Source organism: Thalassophryne amazonica, chromosome 10 (assembly GCF_902500255.1).
Source record: "Thalassophryne amazonica chromosome 10, fThaAma1.1, whole genome shotgun sequence".
NCBI lineage: Eukaryota > Metazoa > Chordata > Actinopteri > Batrachoidiformes > Batrachoididae > Thalassophryne > Thalassophryne amazonica.
This window is the reverse complement of record NC_047112.1, coordinates 70838123-70847977: the sequence shown is the minus strand read 5'-3', so window position 1 is coordinate 70847977 and position 9855 is coordinate 70838123.

Sequence of the window (9855 nt, the reverse complement as noted above, 5' to 3'; positions counted from 1 at the left end):
TTTTTTTTTTAATTTGTGTTTTGCACAAACAGCCATTTTTAAATTTATTTTATTATTATTATTCTATTATTTTTAAATATATTTTACAAGTGCTCCTGAATTTGCAATTGAAATTGACATCAAAAGACCACAGGGTCCAATATAAATATAATATCCATCAATTGCAAATTTGAATAACATGCTCTTACATGCTAAATGTCTAAATGTCTTTCAGGGAGGAACAATTAACTCTTTTATTAAGGTGCATATTTGTCTCAACATTTAGCTAAATAGCTGGCTTGATGTGTGTAAATAATAGGCTAAATATGTAAATATAAAACATTAATTAATCTGCAATAGTTTTAGGTTTGACAGAAATTTGATCATGTAGTATTTGCGTTTTTTTCTCCCTAATTTTTTGGTCTTCATTTGTGGGTCAAAAGAAAATCTAAACTGAAATGTTCCCATGCCACTGAAATCAAATGAGATTCTTTTTCTCCATCAAATAAACCAGTTAGTTATGAAGATAAGACTCATTTTAAATTTTATTATTATTATTATTATTATTTTGTCAGTGTACATGACAATAAAAAGAGTTTCCAGCTACTGGAAGCCTATTGTAAAAATTGTATAACACACATTCTTGCTGGCACACAAAAAGGTCAGATTCAATTCACCTCAGCCAGTAATGTGAACGGAGCACCTGTCCTCTCCAGTGAGTTTAAACCCGTCTTCCACCCTGTCTGTCTGCTTTCAAATGCCTTTTATTTCATAAACTAGCTGTCTGCATCGTTTGCTCGAGTTCTGGTTCTGCTCTGTTGCATCCTCATGGACTTCGCTCTGCCAGAGCGGAGACAATGTGGAGGCAGAGCAGCAAGGAGCAGTGAGCACGATGGTCCGTCCAGAGCCGTGGAGCAGAGTGCATGGGCCGAGGAGGAGTGCGTCTGTCTCCGGTTACGCAGGAGACAACCGCCGAACCGCTTTCACAAGTTCTGTTCTGTGCACGCCAGCATGCTGGGGTGCCTGCTTGCAGCTGTGAGATGTCAATTTGCCACTTCCTCCTTACACAGTGATATCATAACTGCTTTGCGATGCAGAAGGATTTTTTTTTTTTAAGTACTTGTGCCGCCCCTATATGTGTCACGAAAAAATGCGCCCCGGGCAATTGCCCGCCTCGCCCATGCCAAAAACCGCGTCTGCTCTCATGTCATGAATCAACAAGTCCCAAGTCAAGTCTCAAGTCATAATGACCACCAATTGTTTGCAAGCTGACTTGAGACTTGACTTGGGACTTGCTGATTCATGACTTGAGAATGACCTGATGGTGACTTCGTCCCACCTCTGCAACATTTATCCTCAAGGAGACAGCAAGGGTGAAGAGTGAACCAGTTCAACTAAAGCTCTCCATGCTCGCTTCCAGAAACACAGTTGTGTCCTGCCGGAGACTTACTAGTTTGAAAGTAAGAGGATTCTACTCAGACAAGATAAGCTCACTGTCAGTGACCTACTCCAGAGTGTTCATCCCCGTAAACATATTCCCACACCATAGACCATAGTCCCACACCAGAGACTGTGAAGGCATCGCCTCATCTGGAACGTCTTGCAGATTGGATTGCTCCTAATCAAAGCTGTGGCATCGGCTTACTAAACAGCTAAATTCTCCTCAAGCCCTGGTACCAAGACAAGTGGTACCGGGTGAAGGAAATCAGCCCTTCACACAGAGAACAGACTTGGGTTGGAGTGTGGACAGCTATGGTAACCTATGTCTCAATTATGGACATGCAATTGAAGTAAGCCACCAAGTCATAGTGAAGTCAGTGGTGCCAGGTCTGTTGTCTTCTTCAAACCTTACAAGTGAAGTTCATTATATCTGTAGAACACAGATCAAGGAGGTGGTCGAACCTGCAGACATCATCAAGGTGCTGGAATCCGACTTCGCTGAAAGAGCTACAGAGACCAGCTATGTCTGTCAAGAGGATCTAAGATTCTTGTCAAAAATGGAAAAGAAGCATCAGACTTAAGCATGACGGTCATTATGAAATGCCATTGCTGTTTAAGATGGACAGACCCAACTTAACCGATAAGGTGTGCGCCATCCACCAACTCAAGTGCCTGGAAAGAACGTTGAGAAGACAGGAACAATAGCGCTAAAACTACAAGACCTCCATGGATAGCACCGTAACCTCTTGGAGATACAGAATGGGTACCGGAAGACGGCATCCACAACGCTCCAGCGTGGTACATCCCACATCATGGGGTGGTCTATCATCCTCAAACGCCTGAGAAGATATCCATTGTCTTTGCTTGCTATGGATGGATGGATGGATAGATGGATAGATAGATAGATAGATAGATAGATAGTCATTACAAGTGCAACGAAATTTCTTCACACCCAGTCACCTCAGACAAAAATACAATTAATCCACAATTATTACGAGTTGAGCATAATAATGGCACACATCAGAATTAAAACAACCATACATATACATTTGATTGTTTATGTACTCTAAACCTTAAGACAGTCCGTCATCCGAATTGAGGAAATGTGAGTGTGGGCTGCAGCAGTGTCCCACGCAGCCACAAGCTTGGGGGAGCGGCAGGGCTGGGGGGGGTGGAAAGAGGGGTGTGCGTCATGTGTGCAGATGAGATGAGTTCATATCAGTCAGATGAGTTTGTATCAGTTTCTGTCAGTGTGTGCATAATGTCTGGAGTTGCCTTGACAACATCAGACTCCAAGTGATGTCTTTGAATGACAATCTCCTAACCGGCCCAAAGCTGACAAACACCTTGGTGAGAGTTCTCCATCGCTTCCAAAAGAGGCCCAGTAGCAATCGTGTGACATAGAGCACATGTTCCACCAGTTCCATGTCAAGGCAGAAGACCAAGATTGCCTTAGTGTGAAAATGGAAATGTTGAAGTTGAACCTTTCAGCTATCAAATGAAGGCCCATTTGTTTGGTGCAGTTTCATCACCTGGCTGTGCCAACTATGGACTCAATTTCAATTTTAATTCGTTTTCATTTATATAGCGCCAAATCATAACAAATTTGCCTCAAGGTGCTTCACACAAGTAAGGTCTAACTCAAGTATATCGCAGCTGAAGGACATGGACGCTCCGGTGAACATGCCATCATGTTCATTCGATTGAACTTCTATGTTGATGATGGCCTGTCAAGCGTAGAATCCATAAGTCAAGCAATCCAGCTGGTGAAAGAGGTGAAAAAGCTTTGCAGCACAGGCTGCACAAGTTTATCTCAGCAGCATGGAAGTCCTAGCCACCATTCCCAAGGAAGAAAATGCTGAAGCTGCTAAGGGCCCTGTCCCACTGGCGTTTAGGAGGATTTGCGGATGGAATGTGCACAAAAGTGGCCCACATCCGCCAAACAACCGCAATAACCGTGTAACATTCCTGTATGAGTCGGCCGCCATCCGAACACGTCTGTGATAATCTGCAGAGGCACGCATGTCCGCAGCCAGGATTTTTGAGCGGCTCAAAAATCCTGCTGTGGATGAGATCCGCATCACTGCCTGAACACATACTGAAGACATACACAACCATGCGTGCCGCATATCCCCTGTCATCTGCTGATATCCGCAACCGACGGGTTGGCGCGGCTTGGCGGCAGACCGGGACAGCGTGCAAAACAGATACGATGCATGCCCAGCACGGCCACATCACGGTCGCAAATGGTATGTCGCGCATGCAGACAGAGTGGGCACGGATGGAGCGAGTGCATCACGGCCACTGTGCCCCTCATGGGGGCGCCTCCGCGGTCGCCTTCGCTTCTGTTCCCTGTTATATCCGCTTTTCTTCCTCATGTATTCGCTGATCCACCCCGGGACATTTGTCATTTCCGCCCACCTTTGTTGCGGACGCTCAGCTTTTGTCTCCTCATTTCATGCGCAAATCCTCCTATACGCCAGTGGGACAGGGCCCTAAAGACAAAAACATGGCACTGGCTGAACTATACAGTAGTGTTCAGAATAATAGTAGTGCTATGTGACTAAAAAAATTAATCCAGGTTTTGAGTATATTTATTGTTACATGGGAAACAAGGTACCAGTAGATTCAGTAGATTCTCACAAATCCAACAAGATCAAGCATTTATGATATGCACACTCTTAAGGCTATGAAATTGGGCTATTAGTAAAAAAAAAATAAAAAAAAAAACAGTAGAAAAGGGGGTGTTCACAATAATAGTGTGGCATTCAGTCAGTGAGTTTGTCAATTTTGAAGAACAAACAGGTGTGAATCAGGTGTCCCCTATTTAAGGATGAAGCCAGCACCTGTTGAACATGCTTTTCTCTTTGAAATGGACAAAAAAAAAACAGAGATGCGTGGAAGAAAACGGAAAACAACCATGAAAATGGATAGAAGAATAACCAGAATGGCAAAGGCTCACCCACTGATCAGCTCCAGGATGATCAAAGACAGTCTGGAGTTACCTGTAAGTGCTATGACAGTTAGAAGATGCCTGTGTGAAGCTAATTTATTTGCAAGAATCCCCCGCAAAGTCCCTCTGTTAAATAAAAGATATGTGCAGAAGAGGTTACAATTTGCCAAAGAACACATCAACTGGTCTAAAGAGAAATGAAGGAATATTTTGTGGACTGATGAGAGTAAAATTGTTCTTTTTGGGTCCAAGGGCCGCAGACAGTTTGTGAGACGACCCCCAAACTCTGAATTCAAGCCACAGTTCACAGTGAAGACAGTGAAGCATGGTGGTGCAAGCATCATGATACGGGCATGTTTCTCCTACTATGGTGTTGGGCCTATATCGCATACCAGGTATCATGGATGAGTTTGGATATGTCAAAATACTTGAAGAGGTCATGTTGCCTTATGCTGAAGAGGACATGCCCTTGAAATGGGTGTTTCAACAAGACAGTGACCCCAAGCGCACTAGTAAATGAGCAAAATCTTGGTTCCAAACCAACAAAATTAATGCCTCGCAGATGTGAAGAAATCATGAAAAACTGTGGTTATACAACTAAATACTAGTTTAGTGATTCACAGGATTGCTAAAAAAGCAGTTTGAACATAATTTTGAGTTTGTAGCGTCAACAGCAGATGCTACTATTATTGTGAACACCCCCCTTTTCTACCTTTTTTTACTAATAACCCAATTTCATAGGCTTAAGAGTGTGCATATCATGAATGCTTGGTCTTGTTGGAATTGTGAGAATCTACTGAATCTACTGGTACCTTGTTTCCCATGTAACAATAAGAAATACACTCAAAACCTGGATTAATCTTTTTAGTCACATAGCACTACTATTATTCTGAACACTACTGTACATGGAAAGAACACTTGGTGTGTAGTGACGCGCGGCTTCTGATGCGTTCCAGTTCAGAGTGGTCATCAAGGGGAATCCTCTTACCTGAAGAGGGATCTTGTCCACAGTTGCTTCAGTATTTGATCCCCTTGGGCTCGTGGCATCCTTTATTCTATCTGCTTTTTGTCTGAGGCGATTGTGTGGGAAGAAATTTCGGTGCACTTGTTGTAATGACAATAAATCTATCTATCTATCTAGTTGGAAAGCAGATCCTACAGCAGATGGGTCATGACAAGCTCAACTGGGATGATACATTACTCGATGACCTGTAACCTCAGTGGGAATGCTGGCTCCAAGAACTACAAAATCTGGCTAGTGTGAAGCTCCCAAGATTGTACATTCCACTAAACTTCAAGGTCCAGCACTATGAGCCTCACCATTTCTCTGACGCCAGTGTGTTGGGCTATGGTGCATGCTCGTACCTCAGGGAATCAGGGGAAGACAAGAGTTGCTCTTATTAAAGTCACAACCATACCAAGACTTGAGCTGTCAGCAGCTGTGGTAGCCATTCTCATCAGTGACATGCTTAAGGGCCCCTTCACATATAGTGCAAAGTTTGGACCAAGTACGCACAACGCAGGAACCATGTGCAAACCACATGAAATCATCCTTGCCTCTAACGCCTCGTACACCTGTTGCTACAACTATTTGCGCACACCAGCGGCTGAAAGACAAAGTGTGTGCTGTGCGAACCCTCTCATGGCAGGTGCCAGATAAATTCCAGGTGACACGCATGAACATCTAACACTGCTCGCATAGCACTTAGAAAATGTGTGGCCAGTCGCACTCATGGCACAATAATGGACTGCAGATGACCACTTTCATACTGGCGGAGAAATTTGTCTAAGTACCACACAAGTGTGGCTTTGCTGTGTGTGCTGAGAACTGACAGGAGGTGTGGCTATGACAGAAGCAGCTGTGGTGATCTGTCATTCTGGACATTCCAGCTGGACAAGAGCTACTGTGTTTGGACAGACATGGACTACCAACTGTCCACTGTGAGCCGCTTAGGTGGGTAGGGAGAGTTCCCATGGGATAAAAAAAACTTTTCAATCTACCATCTCTGGTTCTCAAGTCCAGGCACCTAAGTGGCACTACTCTTTTTTTTTCTTTTTTTAATAAGAAATTTTTTTAAATAAGATATAAGATGTACCTTAATATACACTAATAGAGGTCCACCTTAGATTTGGAATGTATAATAGAAGATATCTTATTAAATTTTCATATATCGCGGTGGCGACAAGCTGCAGCCAGCGAGCGTGCGCAAGGAGCGGACAACGACAGCCTGCCAGGTTGAAACAGACCATCAGATTAGAACACGCAGCAGGTGATCTGACTGTTACGTCACCCATGTGAGCTCTGTTCCACATGACGCGGTGTCTGTGCTGCAGCACACCATCCACAAAACGCGTCGGACAGAACACTCGCGCAGCCGACTGGACGCACCTGACCAGTAGTTGTGGACATCAGAGCACACTGCTTCTCATTCATGTCATTTCATGTCTGTGACCATGGGTCATGCACAGAGGAACTGAACGGATCATATTTGTATTGCTTGCTTGTTAAATGCGGTGTTTTATATGGTGTGGTGTTTTAATTTTTTTTTGTAATACTTCCAAGTCCTTCCTTATATGAGACAGATTCCCACAGCTTTCAAAGAACAGCTCTGTAGCTTAGTGGTAAAGTTGCTGACTGGTAATCAGAGCTTTTGAAAGGTGCAAGTTTGCGTACCGTGGGTGTTTTTTTTTTTTTTTTTAATTATTCCACATAAGCAGCACGATGTGGTCCCACAGGTACTGGCTGGTTTTTATTTTTTCATTTATTCCACATAAGCGGCACAATGTGGTTCCACACGTACCAGCTGGTTTTATTTTTTACTTCTTCCACAAAAGTGTCGCCATGTGCTGCACCTGGAACTGTTCCTGCTCAAAAGACATTGGCGCGTGCATGAACTCTCGCACTGGGTTCATGCATGCCTGACTGTTGCGAGGTGCGCTAATATCAAACTGTTTTGCGCTGTTTCACTGTAATCGACCAGACATCGACTTAACTTTGCACTATGTGTGAAGGAGCCCTAAGAAAGAATTGGAAGTAGAGTGTCTTCAAGAATACTTCAGGACAGATTCAATGGTTGTCCTTGGGTACATTTATAATGAAGCCGGTAAATTTCACGTGTTCGTAGCAAACTGCATGGAACTTATCAAGCAGAGTACAGAATCCACACAATAGAAGTATGTAGCTTCCGAAGAAAATCCTGCAGATCACACTTGAAGAGGTCTCACTGCAGAGCAGCTGGCATCCTCCAGCTGGTTCACAGGCCAGTGTTTCTGTGGCAGAAGGAGCTACCAAGTGGAGAAGTCATGGTGGGAGAAATCTCAAGTAGTGACCCAGAACTCAAGAAAGTCCAGGTTCACGACATCCAAACAAAGGAGACAAAGTCGCTATTAGATCGCATGCACAAGTTCTCCGACTGGTCTTGAATGGTGAAAGCTATTGGCAGACTCAAGCACCATGTAAAGGAAACCATGCAAGGGTCTCAAGCCAAGGTCCAGTGAAGCCATCAGTTTAGAGAAAAGAAGAAGCAGAGCTGAGTATAATCGCGATGGTTCAAGAAGCAGCCTTCTCAAAAGAAACAGAATGCTTCCGGAGTCACTGAGAGACACAAGTCGAGGACAAAGCCAACAAGCTGCACCGATTATATCCATTCCTCGATGACCAAGGTATCCTCAGAGTGGGAGGCTGCTGAACCCATGCTGCCCTACATCCACCCAGTGGTCCAAGAGATAATCATGTGTCAGCATTGCTTGTCAAACATCATCACGGGATAGTGTTCCATCAGGAACGAGGAATGACCATGAATGCATTATGGCCCAATGACATAGGAATCCTAGGCTGCAACAAAGCAGTATCATCCCATATATACAAGTGCACAACGTCAACATGCAGGAAGTTTAGAAGAAACCAAGAACAGCAAAAGATGCCAGACGTCCTAACAAACCAGATAAAAATCACCCCTCCATTCACATATGGACATCTCTGACTTTTCCTATTCAAGAGGCATTTTTTTTTTTTTTTAGAAACAGGTGTGACTTCGACTCTGGTGAGGTTTATATTCCAGAGTAACTTTTTTGTACAGCACTTCTTGTGCAAAACTGCACAATTCAGTTTTTAACAATTACACATACCGTAACTGAAAACAATACAAACTAATAAACACAAAGTGAAAAGACATAAAACTTCAAATGTGTATTTTGAAATATAGGACATGAAGTAAACAAAGTTTGATGAGGCTAAATCCTCCTCGGTGGATAAGACATTTACATCCAAGGTAATAATATCCAAATCAAAAATGATAAGTCAGAAGGGCCAGATGTGTCAGACCGTCTTATCCCAAACTATTCCAGAGAAAAGATGCAGATTAAGAGAAAGCCCTGTGGTTGAGCCACCTTTACTTCAGGATCACACTGTAATCCTGCATTCTGAGAACAGGGGACGAGTCCATACATCAGGTTTCACAAGATCTACCAAGTAGGAGGGTGCTTATGTTAACTGTGGGATGTTCGTACCACGGGACATGTCTGAGTCTGTTCAGGCAGGCACATGTGAAACAGACCTTTTGTTTGCGCAAAATGTCAAAGCTTTTGGTGTTGGGAGTGAGCCCCTCACTCCCGTCTGGGTCCTGGTACCTCGTTGTGTCTGTCCTGTACTGAACGAAAACTCAACCACTGGCATTGGTGAACAAAATCTGAGGTCCAATCTTGTGTTGCTCAACCATCATTTGGTGTCGTGGTTGTGAGGTTTAGTCACTGTGCAGCGCCTACCGTTACACAGCAACACACTCACTTATATACGGTACATAACATACAGCATATAGCTGATTTACTATTTAGGAAAAAGATACTGTCCAATGTAAACTATAGTACAGCCACAACTTGAGAGTTTTATACACCATGTATGTTCTGAGATATCACACAGGATGAGAGCGCTACACTATAAAATGACTGCAGTTGTTTAAAGAGTCTCATGCTTTCATTAACTTTTGTGTTCATGTCATTTTAGTGATGTCAAGCATAATCAAAACCGTCTTGTACTAATACACAATGGCAAAAGAAAACGAGAGCAATCAAATTTCTGACGTCCGCCAATCTGGATCCAGATCACCTACAAAACTCTGGAGTCTTCCATGGTCTAATACAGTATCTGTGGTGAAAATTTTGTCAAAGGATCGTGCAGTAGTTTTGTAATCCTGACAGACAAATAAATAAATGACTGATTTTATTACTTCCATGGTGGCAGTAATAAAATCCATGCACACCGCAAGGATGGGACAATACTGCTCTCATGCCTAAAACAATAGAAGCTTCAGTATTTGCCATTACTCGTGTGGTTTTCCCTTTTTTAAAAACAGCTAATCTGTTAATAAACGGATACATTTGTCATTTGCAATAGAACAAAACATTTCAAACTGTGAAACAAATATTCTAAAGAAAAACATGACTTGGATGTAGATTTAACCCCACACCTCCAACAGACAATACAG